This window comes from Erinaceus europaeus, chromosome 10, assembly GCF_950295315.1.
Source record: "Erinaceus europaeus chromosome 10, mEriEur2.1, whole genome shotgun sequence".
Lineage (NCBI taxonomy): Eukaryota > Metazoa > Chordata > Mammalia > Eulipotyphla > Erinaceidae > Erinaceus > Erinaceus europaeus.
Window position 1 is genome coordinate 79646562 of NC_080171.1, and position 15286 is coordinate 79661847.

The following is a 15286-nucleotide window of genomic DNA, read 5'->3' on the forward strand; positions in this document are numbered from 1 at the left end:
TCCCCCGCACCACCCCCCAATCCCAGATTACTGCCACAGTGCAGGGGCTGCACACAAATTAAAATTAATGAGGCCAAGTCCTCCTGGCTGGGGCCCAATATTTGTGGCACCACTGCCACCTACGACTCCCGTCCCTGAACTCCTCTAGGAGCACAGTCACGGGGTGTCCTGCTTTGGAAGGACACCCCTCCATTTTGGGACAGCACCTGCCTGAACCTTGCTTTACTCCATAGTTCTAACCAAGCCCGCCTGCGGGAGACCTTCCAGCAAGGCAGTGGACAGGTGTTTGCTCAGAGAAGGAGGCAAGGCCTCCCAGAGGCCATGTGTTTGAGAGCCACCGAGAGCCCAATCCTACAGGCTTACAGTCTTCAGTGAGACACCCACAGGGTCAGGAATAGGCTGGGCACGCTGAGTCCCCTTTTTAGACCTCTGTGAGCAAAGCAGGGTCAACACAGCATCACAGATACCACATAGAATTTCTCCCCACCCCATTTTGCTGGGGAGAGGTGTCTTGGGGAAGGCTTCCGGGCCCCTGGGTGTCTTTCTGCTTGGCTGCTGTAATTCTAACATTGCAATGGCTGTGATTTTTCACTCAGGCCTGTCATCACTGGAAGCCACAAGTGTGCTAGGTGGCAGGCCGCCTTCCAACCATTCAGATTGTTAGGGGGTCCTACTTTTCTGTGGTGGCCAGTGTCTAGCAATCTCCCCTCAGGACCCCCCTGGAGCCAGTAGATTCTGGAAAAGGCCCTGTTTGCTCCAGATGCTCTGGGTATCCTGAGTCCCCTAGGGAGGCAGCTGCAACTGCTGGCTCAGCTGTCAGGGAGCAAGTGGCCTTCCCGGCACCATGTCCCCCAGAGGTCACTCCAACCAGGTCATGGTAGAGGGCTGTGACAGGGCTAGTAGGGCCATGCTGGCTGCTATATCCATTAAAGTTGTGACCCCAGATCATCATCCAGCCACACCATCCAGCCACGGGCCTAGGACATTAACTCCAAGGCACTGGGGTACCAGGAGTGGCTGAGCGAGCAGCACTCAGGTCACAGCCGGCCCTCTGACTGTGGTAATTACACCCCCAACCCTTGCTTAGCCCCACTCTCCCCCAAGCTCAGCACTGCCCAGCTGGCATTTATAGCAGAGGGGGAAAATAATCAAAGAGGGAGATTACTTAGGCAGGTGATGTTCTACCTCATCCACCTCTTGGGATAAACCAGATATTTCTAGTCCAAGGGTGGGCCTGGCTTTCTGGAAACATCCAAACTCCACTCTGAATGGAAACTCTTATTTCCATCCAAGCATTGCTGAGGTTCAAGCTATGGAGGCTTTTAAGAGTTTGCTTATTAACTAATTAATTTGTTTATTTACTGGAACTGAGGCCTCATGTATTGGGAACCTTGGTCTCCTTTTCATGCTTGAGATCAAGCATGGTAGTGTCCAGGCTCGAACCTGGTTTGTGGGTGTGGCAAGACAGGCACATTGCCCTCTGATCTATACTTCTTGGTTTCTATTTTTTAATATTTATTTATTATTTTTAATTTGATAGGAAAGAAAGAAATTGAGAGTGAATGGGGATATATAGAGAAAGAGACAAAGACACCTGTAGACCTGTTTCATAGCTCTTGAAGCTTCCCCTCCTGCAGGTGGGGAACAGAGGCTTGAACCTGGGTTCTTGTATATGTGCTCTCTACCAGGTACACCACCACCTAGTCCCAAGGACCAGGTCTTTAACAGGAAGTAGTGGATACTGAATCTGGATCAGGGTGACCACAAAGCCATCTAGCATGGGACAATAGGCTTTGCTCAATAATAGCATCTTCAGCAGGTGGGGAGGGGGAGAGTTCCTTCCTTCCTTCCTTCCTTCCTTCCTTCCTTCCTTCCTTCCTTCCTTCTTTCTTTCTTTCTCCTCCTTTTCTTATTTGACAGGACAGAGAAACTGAGAGAAGAAGGGGAGATAGAGAGACAGAGAGACATCTGCAGACCTGCTTCACCACTCTTTCCCCCCGTAGGTAGTGAGTGGGGACTTGAACCCAGTCTTCACAAATGACAGTGTATGCATTTAACTGGGCATGCCACTGCTTGGTCTGTGGCAGTTCCTTTCTTCACTCCCTATAGCATATCTGGGCCATCTGGGCACCTGGTCATGTGCTGGAATTTTCCACATCAGATGAAGAGATGGAGACAAGCACCTTGGGGCTATGGCCTGAGTCTCTGCTGGTCTGCATGGGCCCCTGGAACAGGTGGTTCTGAGATACCCCCAACGTCACCTGGGGGTCCTCCCCTGCATCCTAGGGGTCAGTAGGGAGCACATGGGGGCCAGCACTCTGTTCCAGGCACTGGCTTAAGCCAGTGGGCAGTCAGGCCACTCACATGTGTTACTCCCTCAGCTGACTGTTGGTGCATGACGGTCAGGTAACTCTGGCCTCCAAGCCGAGGATTGAGTTGAGACCCAGGGTACATTCCAGGGGTGTGCTTGAGTCAATGCACTGGTTGTGGGTTGGAGAAAGAAGAGTCTGGTAGAACAGTTTCTCCTGGAGGACAAGTGGTGCAGAGACCACATCAAGAGCAGTATCCTTTCTGCTTTCCCATTTTTTCTTTATTTACTTTCTTTTTTCTTTTTTTTCTTTCTTTCATTCATTCCTTTTTTGTTCTTTTCTTTTTCTTTTGTTAAGATAGAGAGGGAGAGTGAGAGGGACACCACAGCACTAAAGCTTCCCTCAGTGCACTGGAGGCTGGGATGGAACCTGGCTCATGCACATTGCAAAGCAGTATAATCCAACTATTTTGCTGGCCCTGAAGCTGTGTCATTTTGGGGAACAGACAGGAACTAGGACAGGCCAACAGGGAAGGTCCAGGAAGAGAGTGGAGCCCTAGTGCTCAGGAAGGCTCCTCCATGTCCCTCAATCCTGAGTGGGACAAGCTGGAAGGAATGGAGAATCTGAGACAGGTTCACACCTGCCTGAGCCTCAGCCTGCACCCCTTTCAGGTGGGCCCCTGCTGGCACTCTCACAGCAGGTCACTGATAGGAGGGCAGCATCAGCACAGCCCTGTGTCTCTCTGGGCCCCTCCTGGTTTTGTCAGTCTTCAGAGGCCTGTGTCTACTGTCCCCCAGCACTGGCCCTGGGCTGCATTTCCCTCTGCCCTTTCCCACTGGGCGTGGAGGGATGGCCATGGCCTTGTCTTGGCCAGGCTGGCTTCCTCCTCAGTGCCCCCCGGGCCTATGGTCCCCTTGGCTCTCACAGATTCTGCCCGTGTCCGCACCCTCATTAATCAATGTCAGGCACGCCATCGGCAACAAGGGCGGCATTCTTCCTTGGGCCCTCGGCCTTATACATCCCATTGTCCCCAGCCGATTCAGATGGCAAGAAAACAGCCGATGCAGCACATAAAAGAGATGAGACAAAAATGAAAAGAATCGAGGGGGAAAAAAGAGGAGGCATTTTCCCCCTGAAACACTCAAATAAATACTCAGCAATGATAATTTAAATTATTCATACATTTATGAAAACATCCATTGAAGAGTGCAGTGTATGACGCTCTTTGTCTCTTTGGCTTGTCTCTTGTTTGGGATTAATCTTTACAGTAATCCAGGCTGGCCATGCCCCTCACAAAGGCCACACTCTCTTTCCATGGGAAAAATGTCCCCGCACATCCCAGGGCAGAGCCAGGGGGAGGATTTGTGCTGATGTGGCAGTTGCCAGGCCCTCAAGACCTTGGACAGGCTGTGTCCAAATAGTGTCCGGTGAACAAAAAACACAGAATGGTTCTCACGTCTCCTCAGCATTGACACGGCGGTACCCAGGGCTAGGAAGCCCGATGGCTGGTGCTGGTCATGGGGTATATGCTTGCTGGCTGCTGCAGCAAATGCCACCTGATGGCAATGTGGCAGCCTAGGGTGGGGTGTGCTGCTCCCAGGGGCCTATGGCTTTGAGGTGCTCTGGGCCCACCTGGCTTCTGGTGGTTGGGATGACCCTGGCAGGACAGGCCTGGAGGCAGAGGAAGATATGTGTGTGTGTGTGTGTGTGTGTGTGTGTGTGACATCACATGTTGGTAGGGTCTATGTGTCATCCCAGGCTGGGAGGAGCTGGGCCTCAGGCTGTCCTTAGCTGAGCCTCAGAGAGAGATATCAAGATGAGAACAGAGACAGAAACAGACACACATACACACATACACACATACACAAAGAGAGAGAGAGAAAGAGAGAGAGAGAGAGAGGGAGAGAAAAGAAAGAGAAAGAGGAAGCCCACAGCACTGAAGCTTCCTTCAAAGTTGTGGAAAGCCAGGCTTGAACCTGTGTCTTGCACCTGGCAAAGCAGCACACTCTCCAAATGACCTTTTTTTTCCCATCACTCTTGACACTGAGGAGGGTGGGAAAAAGTGGCTAGTGTTCAGCCAGGTGCTTCCTCACTGCCCACACCAGTGTCCACCCCTCTGGGCCTATGCCTGGGGCCACCACCCTTGGCTGTGCCAATGCTCTCAAGTGTTAAGGAGGTAGTGGCTCTGTCCAGTGTTGGGGTGCTGCATGGACAGAGGGGATAAGCCAGGCCTGAGTCAGGGATGATTGTCTATTCCCCGCCCCCAAAAGCTCAGAATGGAGTTCTCCCTGAGCATCACAGGGAGTCATGGTCCTGGGCACTTGGTGCTGTGTGTTCTCATTCTTCCCACTGGGTTACTGGGAACAGAGATCCCCTATCCTCAGTCCACTAAAGGAAGGCCTAGGGCGCAGGGCAGGGGCTGCATGTGGATGCGCCCTGGAATGTAGGCATTAAGGGGTATATAGCACCAGTTAGTGTGAGATCTGAGATGCCTCAGTCACCACAACTCCCTGATGTCACCACTGCTTTTACCATCTACCCCACTGGGATGCAGAGAAGAGGGCAATGCAGGCAGCACCCAGCTACTGCCAGGCAGGAGCAGGGGGCTCAGCCTGTCCCAAGTGGACCTGACAGAGAACTTGAGGTCAGGTTGGGCCTTGGAGAATACCCCCAGGATTTAAAGCAAGACAGCTCTGTGCAAAGCTCTGAGGTCAATCCCCACTGCCACATGTGGTGGTGCCATGTTCTGGTCTCTCATGAAAAAGTAAGTAAAGTGAACTAATTTCCAATAATAGCAGGAGCTATCATAGCAAGTCCAGCTGGGTGGGGGAATTGTATGTGTGGGGGGGAATGTCTGGCCTCTCTGCCCCAGGGTCCATACCTCCAGCCTGCCTTCCTCTTCCCAGCTTATGCTGGGGACTGGGAAGGTAGCCAAATGCCAGGAGGACACTAGAGCAATAAAGTCATCCCCCTGTGGCACTTGAGGCCAGGGTCCTCCAAGGATGAATCTTTCCAGGAGAGGAGAGGAGAGGAGAGGAGAGGAGAAAGAAGAGAAGAGAAGAGAAGAGAAGAGAAGAGAAGAGAAGAGAAGAGAAGAGAAGAGAGAGGAGAGGAGAGGAGAGGAGAGGAGAAAGAAGAGAAGAGAAGAGAAGAGAAGAGAAGAGAAGAGAAGAGAAGAGAAGAGAAGAGAAGAGAGAGGAGAGGAGAGGAGAGGAGAAAGAAGAGAAGAGAAGAGAAGAGAAGAGAAGAGAAGAGAAGAGAGAGGAGAGGAGAGGAGAAAGAAGAGAAGAGAAGAGAAGAGAAGAGAAGAGAAGAGAAGAGAAGAGAAGAGAGGAGAGGAGAGGAGGGGAGGGGAGGGGAAGGGAAGGGGGGGAAGGGAGGGAAGGGGAGGGGAAGGGAGGGAAGGGGAGGGGAGAAGAAGACAAAGGAGCAAGGACCCAAAAGGAGACAACTATATGATTTCATTGATATGCCATTTGAAAAATGGGCAAAGGGGTCCAGGCTGTGGAACACCTGATTAAGTACACACATTACAGTGTGCAAGGACCTGGGTTCAAGCCCCAAGCTTGAACAAGTGGTAAAGTAGAGCTGTAGGTGTCTTTCTGTCTCTCTTGTCTCTGTCTCCTACTCCCCTCTCAATTTCCTTCTGACAAAACACCCATTGTAGGGAAAAGAGAAGAAGGCTGGCATCCCCCACAAAGGGCCTTAAAGCCTAGTGGGGACTGCTGCAGCCCCCCCCCCCCAGCTTTCTTCCTCCCTGGTTCCTACTTTTCCTCTCACTTTAGGGGGTCTCCCTAACCTTTCACTCTGGCTTAATATTCACATAAAGACATCAAGAAAGAAAGAAAAAGAAGAAGAAGAAGAAGGAGAAAAGAAAAAGAAAACACAGCAGAAAGAATTATTAGGCATGGCTGTCAAATGCTTTATCATAAAAGCCAGAAAAGGGCCAGGATAACCTTTTGCATGCTGGCCCACCAGCCTTGATTCCCAAGACTGGCCTTCTGGGGTGTCACCCCCCCCCCCCAGCATCTAGGCACTGGCTTGGCCATTGGAAGTCACCACCCAATCCTGCCACTCAGGTGGTGTTCCAACCACAGGCACACATGTGAGTGCACACAGGGGGTGTGGAGGTGTGCTTACAGGCCCCCAAATCCTGGGGCCCTGTACCATTCTCCCGGGGAGGGGCTACTCCTGGGCCTGCCGGTGGCTTATCTTTCTCCCCTTCCTTCTCTTTCACCTACTCCTTCTCCAGCACAACAAGTCTACCTCTGCTGGTAGCCATTTCTCCCCTCAACCCCTTTTTTATAGAGACAGAGAAATTGAGAGGGAAGGGCAGAGCTAAAGAGAGAGAGAGAAAGAGAGGTACCTGCAGTACTACTCCATCACTCATGAAGCTTCCCCCTGCAGGTAGGGAGCAGGGGGTTGAACCTCAGTCCTTGGACATGTTGACATGTATGCTCTACCAGTTGAGCCACTGAAAGGCCCCTGGCTTTACTTCTGTGCCAGTCAGAAGAGGCTCTTGCCCAGGTGTAGGAATCTCTTTTGCTCTTGGAGCCCAGGAAGACTGGGGTGCTCCTGTCCAATGCCCAGCATAGGGAGGAGAGCAGGGTGGGCCCATTAACTCCTCCTGCTGTTTTCCTCTCCAAGCAAAGGTCCCTCCCCACCTGCTCCCTTTGAAGGTGCTCTGTGGTTCAGGAGGTGGTGAGGGGGGGTGATCCTGACTTGGGCTCCAGGGCTGAGAGGAGGGCAGCCTTTGGGGACATGTTTCACCCGTAGCCTGGGGGTGCAGGGAAGGTGAAAACTGCATGCTGACAAACCGTTCCCTCGGCAAACATTTTTATTTCCAATTAGCTGAAGAAAAATTGCTAATTTGCTGCAGTTGGAGCAGCTGACGTCTCAATCTGCAGAGTGTCAGTGCAGTGAAAGGGAGCGTTTCACACTGCGCCCAGAGCCAGCAGCTTCAGAGAGGGTCAGGGCAGCAGGCCCAGAACCAGATTGACTGGCCGATGCCTGAATCATTCACACAGACACACATTGTCTAGGCTCAGCTCTAGGATGGCCCACTCCCTGCCCCCAGGGAGGGGGGCAGCGTGCCTTTGGAGGGACGGCTCATCTTCCCAGGAGCATGGCAGGGGTTGGGTTAATGATTCCCCAGGCCTGTCTGTGCCGCCCAGGACTAGCTGATAAAATGCTCCCATGGTTGGTGCTACAGCACCCAGCAGATTCCAGGGGAGATAAAGCCTGGGAATTAATAACTCAACAGCCTGGCCAGGGGCTCCTTTTAGGAGCCTTTCAAGGCACCCACTACCACCTGCCCTGTGCTTTGCTGCCTTGGCTCCTCACCTGGGCAAATCCTGGAGGGTCTCTCCACCCCTACCTGTTCCTCCACCCCTGCCAGATATATCAAGGCTCTGGTCAGTAGGGGTGGGGAGGTGGGTGGTGGGTGGTTCAGCACCAGGGTAATAATGAATCTCCCCAGAAAGCAGTGACCATGGAACCTGGATGGCCAGCCCAGGGCAAGGCTGGATGGGGGTGGTGGTGGGACATGTATCCAGATGGCACTCTGACTCCCACAGACATTTCTGAATCCACAGAGACTGAGGGGTCACATCTGCTCTTTGTCCGTCCTATAGTGCCCTATGTTCCCAGAAACATCTTCTGGGAGACTCTGGCTTTCAGGTCAGTCAGTCAGTTCAAATGTGGCCTCTCACACAATACTGACCTGTCCCCCCACCCAAGCCAAGGAACCCCATTAATGGCAGCCTAGCCATTATCCCTGCAGCCCCAGGCCTGTGCTGGGACTCAGCCCCTGCAGGTCCAGAATGAATCTGGCTCCAGAAGTTCAGGGCTGGGCAAGAGGACACACGGGGTGGCGGGGGGGAGGGGTTGTGGGGAGAACCTAGGCTGAAGCAAGTATGCCCCCTCCCCACCACCAGATCTACCCCCAGGTTCTTCAGCTAGAAGGCTAGGGGGGCAAGCACCTTAAGAAGGTCCAGAAGTGCCTAGAAAGAGTTCCTGGCAGCCCTTTAGAGTCCAGAGCAGGGACAGTTCTGTGACATTAGGCATGTGAATATGGGGTGGTGGTAGTGTATGTTCTACTGAGAAACATGAGATAGCAAAGGGGCCCAGCCCTCCCCTTCAGAAGCTAATGCCTTCCCTGTGTGGATAGGGTCCCATCTAGGTAGTGACCTCCTAGGCACAGGCTGCTTGAGTGAGAGGGACAGCAGGCTCAGTCCAGGCCTGGGGACACCTGTGGATGTAAGCCACTTGGCACCCAGTGCCAGGAAGCTGGGCAGACTGGCTGGGGGTGGGGGAAGGGACACTGAGTACCCTGGAGAGAGAGTGTAGGGCAGGGCGCTGGAATTCAGTGTGGCCACAGCCAGCATCTAGAAAGGAACCTTGGAGGGGATCTCCAAAGACCCCTAACTGCCTTAGGCTCTCTAGGGGGCCCTATGAGACTGAGTATAGAGACCTGGGGGGGGGGGGAGCTCTGGTATGCCAGTGCTTATCCTGGGGCTGTGTGACCTCAGACAGATCACTGCACTTCTCTGGGCTTTAGATGAGGAGATGCAAAATGCGATGGATAGCAGGTGTGGAGCTTTTCCTGCAGGGTGTGTTGTCTTTGTGCAGATCAGGGAGCAATCCTGTGGCCCCACCATTGGGGGGTACTTGTCCTGAGTGGGCCAGCCTTGGAGACTGCACTGTCCCCAGTGAAGTCACAAGTAGCCATCAGCCATGGGGACCCCAGTGATTGGCTCTGCACTCAACCTTCTCCTTCTGACTCCTGCCCATTCAACCCTGAACCACCCAGCACCCAAACTATCCAGTGACACACACATCTGCTTACATGTGCGTGTGCCTGCAGAGACACACAATGTACACATATGATAGTCACATGTGCCTTCCTAGGACAATGACAAGACATATGTGTGCATCACACACAGAATTATACACACAGAAGTATGAACTTACACGTCAACACAGTCACACCTGTGCACACTCACTAGCATGGACATGGGTGTTCGTGTAACCATATACATATGTGCACATGGACACATGTATTCTCAGATGCACACAGATACAGCACATGTGGGCCTCTGGGACCCTTTCTATCCAGCCCTTGAAGCCTGGAGACCACAATTCTTCTGTCACATACTAGTATACCAGCCGGACACCCTTTCACCTATGCATGCACGTGTGTATTGCACTGCTTATGGAGCATCCACTCTACTGAGGGCTGGGCCCAGTGACTTTTAGTGTGCCTGGTACAGAGTCTCAGTGGGCAAAGAAAGACCCAAGGCAGAACATGGTGCAGAGAACAAACCCTAGGGTGGGGACCTCTTTGATCCCAAACTCTGGGATATCCCAAGCCCCCATCAGAGGCCCAGGAGGCTGTGTAGGGAGAGAGGCTGTCATATATATGCCCACAGACCTGGCCCCCATAGCATTTGCCTGGACCTGGAGCTCACACTTCACCAGGCACATCTTGCAGAGCTGGAAAAGTAGACAGAGTGGAGGGCTCTACCAAATTTGTGTGAGGTTCCTAGCAGCTCCCGGGCTGACTTCCTTTTTCCCCAGGGAAAGATCCCTTATGAGGACCTTGGGTCTCCACACTTGGTGGGCTTCAGGTGCTGGAGCCTGGGGAGGGTGCTCATTCTGACACATTTTAGCACATTCTAGCACATGCTAGCACATTCTAGCACTCCACTAGGGAGTGGGTAGGCCTTGCTCTCTGCCCTGGCTGTGTTCCAAAACCTTCCAGTCTGGCCCAAACCCATGACATGAGATAGGGAAGGGTAGTTGAAGGAGAGATGGTGTTGGTATTGTGTAGTCTCTGCATGTTTTCAAGGTATGACAGGGGCCAGGGCCCTGGGGAATAAGACCCCAGCCCCCTCACTACCTGGCCTGTCTAGATTCAAGCATTTTCTGCATTTGCCTGTGATTCCTGGCTGATAGTTTCCAAACCTTCAATTTTGAGCTCTCTGCCCCCACAGAGGAGGGGGTCTGGGAGGTCATGGGTATCCTGCCAGCCTGCAGAGCCTCGTTGGCTAGGAGCAACAAGGGGTCACTCAGATTGGCCACTGTAAAATCTCAACAAAAATCATTTAGATTTTCCCTTCCTGTAGATGAAGTTAACTTCTTGGAGCTTGATTTTTTTCTTTTACTTTTTCCTTCTTGGGTTTTGGAAAAGAAGAAGCCAATGAAATTGAATATTTGAAGCAAAAACACAGTCTGGGGTAGGCAGTCCCTGTGTCAGTCCCAGGGGGAACAGGTGTAGTGAGGCACCTGTCATGGCCGGTGGGCAGAACAGGTAGCATCCCACACTGGGCATGGGCTGGCGACCCTTCCCTCCTCACAACTTGGGATCCTGTGAGTGGGTTTGGAGAGCAGGCCAGGGTCCCAGCTCCCTGGGATGCTTCCCTTCCCCCTTTTAGTATAAAGATAAACAGTTGGTGTTCTTGGAAAATTTTAAATATAATAGAAAATCCATGGCACCAATCAAGGGTTTTGTCTTCCAGAGCAGCACCCGTGTCGGAAGGAGACTGCAATATATCTGCTCACTTGGCCCCTCAAATAGATCATCCATTTCCCTGAAAGCATCAATAATCAGAGTGGACATTTACCACCCCCCGGATGTTTTATCTTTGGGGCTGGGGACAGCAGTGCTGTGATGGATACCCAGTCCACCAGGGAATACAATTAAGGACTCGAAGGATAAAGGGTTTTATATCCTGCACGTGCACACACACACACCCCAGTCAGATTCCTTATTGAACTCCCTTACCTGGCATTGGCCAGAAATAAAAATCACAGCAAAATGTCCATTGTTGGAGGCCTTTCTAGGTCAGGAGAGAGGTGCTCGGGCTCTGTCAGTTTGCCCCCGTTGGCAGGAGACCCTCCGCCCTCTGTGCATACATTTGGGGCTGCCCAGCACCCAGCTTCCTGCTCTCATGGAGAAAATACCTTCTCTGTTCTTCAGTAGTTTGAACTGGCAGGATTGGATGTAACTTGACTGAAGAACCCAGGAGGTAGTTGGGTGGCAGGTGGGGAGGAAGTGCTGAGTGGTCCCCACTGCCTCTTAAGGGAAGAGACCCACTTATATCAGGGTCAGTTAGGGCCACCCAGGTTGGCTCAAACCCTGAGCCAGCCCCAAGGAGCCCTGAGGAGAGACTGGGAACTCTCAGCCTGGGAGCTGGTGTGTGTGTGTGTGTGTGTGTGTGTGTGTATGTGTGTGTGTGTGTGTGTGTGTGTGTGTATACTTGTTTTCCACAGGCTGTGCCTATTGCCATTGGACTAGACACTGGGGGCTCATGTGTGGGGGAGGTCGACATTCTGCTGGGGTCAGGCACAGAGCAGAAACCCCTCAGGGCCCACAAGCTGGGCCTAGTCACTGGGTGCCTTCCCGGACCAGGGAGGAGGCACCTTTAGTCCTGGTTCACGGCTATTTGGACACTGTAAACTTGATTTGCGAAAGAGCCTTGAGAATACGAGCATTTTAAGGTCAGATGCACTTGGCAAAAGATGGCTTTCGTGTGGAAGGGGGAAAAAGGCATAAAGGGCATTTTGGACAGAAAGTCACTCTTTAAAACAGCATTTTGATGAGTTAAGTATAAATAAATCAGAAACACACGGATTTCATTTCCTTTCGAATACCCGCGGGCTCCAGCACTAGCGGGAAGAGTGCCTGGCAAATGGCGGTTTGGGAGGCTGACAAACCCAAATATTTTGAAGAGGTTTCTGAACTGTTTGCACCCAGGTCTCCTTGTCCACCCTGCCTCTGGGGAGCACCCACAGGTCACTCCCCCCATGGGGCCTTACCCTGGGCACATGTGTAGTGTGTGTGTGTGTGTGTGTGTGTGTGTGTGTGTGTGCTCGTGTGCACCAGAGGGGAATGGCAAAGTGTGACCACACCCTCCGGTGAGCAAAGGCACAGGCATTAAGACATGAAGAATGCTGATTTTATTCTGATGTGGAACTGGGGGAAAAATCTCTTTGGAGAGGGAGTGTTCCAGCTAAAACAGAGCCTTGGGTGAGGCAGCAAGACCATACCCTGCCCCAATATCTAGGTCCACAAGGAGAAACCCTAGGTGGGCCCCCAGAATGTGTCAGGCCTCTCAGGGAGGAGCTGCAGAAGACACCCCACACAGCTTGAGAGAACCCCACACAAAAGACAGGCTCTGCTCTGTGGGGACAGACAGCTCCTTTGTCTGTCACAGGACTGGGTGGTGGCACTGCCATAATCAGGACTGACCTTGGCCAGGGGAGGAGTGCTGGCCAGCAGGTGGATGTGTTGATGAATTCCCAGCTACTTCTTTCTGGCTTAGGAACCTGGAGACTAGTCAGGGAACAGCTTTCTTCCTTCCCATTTCAAATATGGGTTGACTCCTAGGGGCAGCTCTGAGTTTGCTGGGTCACCAACTGCATGAAACAAATACCAATAAAACAGTGCTTTTAGCCAGATCTGCCGGCCCCAGAAGTCAAGGAAGTTGGCTTTGATAGCTAGAAATGACTCTGGAGTTGTCCAAGCTATTGAAACCGGGGGTGGGGGTACATTATCGTCTTGCCCTGCTCAGACCCTGCTGCTCACCATTCTGACAGCACCTCAGGCTGACTCTCAGGTTGCCGGGCCCCTTGGCGCAGGCTGTCACATCCTTATCTGAACATCTAGCCCCTCATGCCGGCTCCCTGTCTCCGAGCCCTAGCAGCTCGCTCAGACACGTAAACAGAAACACTGTCTGGCAGAGATCTGCCCTGAGCCATCTCTCCCCACAATGTTCCTCTTGGCATCTGATGAGAAAAAAGAAAGTTGCAATCAATACTCAAAAGTTGGATTTGGAGATTTTCTGCAGAATAGGGCTCTGAGCATTTAATAACAAGGCTCCTGGCGGCTGGACCTCTAAATTGATAATACAAATAAATATTTCCCTTTCCTGATGGTGCCAATGGTGGAAGGGGAGCCGGGATTCAAGAGGAAGGAATTGGCCTTGCTTAAATGCCACTAACATAAACCTCTGTACAGCTGCACCGGCCTGGATACCTGAACTGGGGGAACCCCAGGGATCCGGAATGTTCTGGCTGATTGCCGAGCACTCTGGCTAATTGTACAGTGCTGCACAAATCGACAACATCCAATGCCTTTTCTCTCTGCAACTGGGAACAGGACAAAGCCTGAGATTACTAATTACACGAATAGGGTGTCTTTGGCTAATTGGATTGTTAATGTTCGTTAATACAGCACTTGACGGAGAGGCGATGAGGTCTGAAAGAGGCAATTCATACATGTAATAATAGACTAATAACTGTCAGTGATGAGGAACCAGTGCAGCCCTGGGTCCTGGCATGGGGCTCTCTTTCCAGGTCTCTGAACGCCTGTTACAAATTAATGTCTTCGCAGGAGCCAGTGCTGCCCAGACCCAGGGCCTCTGCCCCACCTTTAAGGGCTGAGCAGGGCCCACAGACCACAGTCCCCACGACTGTGTGGGGAGAGCATCTTCCAAGGAAAGTGCGGCCCTGTTATTGCAATTATTTATGAAAGGGCCTTTGGTTAAGCAATTAGGCGCAGGAACAGAGGCCCCGCATCCTATCCTTGTCCTGAGGCCAGAGCTTAGCTGTTTTACTCAGTGACCCTGGGCAAGCTCCTTGACCTGCACTGGCCTCCATCAACTCAGCTGGAAAATTGGGTAAAGAGATGGTGCTGTCTCACAGGCAGGGGCGCTGAGGGGAGGTGGCGCGGCCAGGACCCTCATGACTGGAGGGCTGGGCACTGATGGTGATTGAGGTCAGCCTCCTGCTCCAGTGGCAGCATGTAGGGAAGTCAGGACCTGGGGGCCCAAAACCTGACTGGGGGAGAGGGGTAAGGCACCAGCACTAGGAGCTAGCTTGGGAAAATGGGACAAACCCCCCCACTACTTACTCAAGCTCTTCAGTTCTCTGACCTTGACACCAAGGTCACTGGAAGATGTTGCAAAACATCCAGGGCTCTCAGCTGTAGGTCTCTCTTCGGCAGCTGGACTGTGCTGGGCTGTGTGCAACAGAACTGGGCCTAAGGGTCTATGCCCCCTGCACCCTTGAGCACATGCACATGCCTAGCTGCCACCCACTGGGCCAGGCTCAACCCCATCTCTCTTGCCTTTTCAGATGCAGCCTTTTGGCTGGCTCCCAAGCTTGTGTGCTCTGTCCATGTAGGCATTTTGCCACAACAGGAAAACGAGACTAAAAGGAATGGCCCACTGACTTGGTGGTTCTACACAAGGCTCTGAGGTCTCAGGTTCAATCCTAAGCACTACCATAAGCCAGAGCCTTAGTAGTGCTCTGGGTAATAAAAATAAATAAATGAACAAATAAATAATTTTTTTAAAAGAAAGAAAGAGAAAAAAAGAAAGACCTGGGAGACACCATAATTGTTCAGAAAAAAACCTTATGCCTGAGACTCTAAGGTCACAGGTTTAATTCCCAATTCCATCATAAGCCAGAGCTGAGCAGTATTCTGGTAACAACAACAGGAGTGGCCCAAACCTAGCAACAATGATTTAATATCAGGGATATCCCTCTCTGAAAGTTGCAAGGAGGAGAATTCACCCTTCTCCTGGCCCATCCTAAGGACTGAGCCTGGAGAAGCATCCCAGGCTAAGATGTACGAGCACACACGTGTGTTAGCTTACATCAGCCTCAGTCTCAGGTCTGGGAGAGAAGTGACTGGACTTTCTTTCTGCTTTAATCTGCAAGCCTAAGAGAGAAAACTGCTTCACATCTAGGCCCACAGGTCAAGAGAAACAGGGTGCTTTTGTGCCTTAAGTTGTTGTCAATTTCAATGGCCAAGAGGGGACCCTATGAGAAAAGAAACCCTGTGACAGGCCAGGAGGGAGTCCTGGCCCACTTGAGTGAGGGGTCACCCAGTTCTCATCTTGCCTTCTGGCTCAAATCTCAAAATTGGCACTTATGGCTCAGGGGGCCAGAAGTGATTTCCAGCCTTTGGA

At 52.1% G+C, this 15286-nt stretch overlaps 1 protein-coding gene across 5 annotated transcripts in view; it reads left to right on the plus strand.

Moving 5' to 3' along the window:
* Positions 1 to 15286, plus strand: part of PRDM16 (PR/SET domain 16) — a 276384-nt gene that overhangs the window by 107348 nt on the left and 153750 nt on the right. The gene's annotated exons all lie outside the window — the stretch shown is intronic.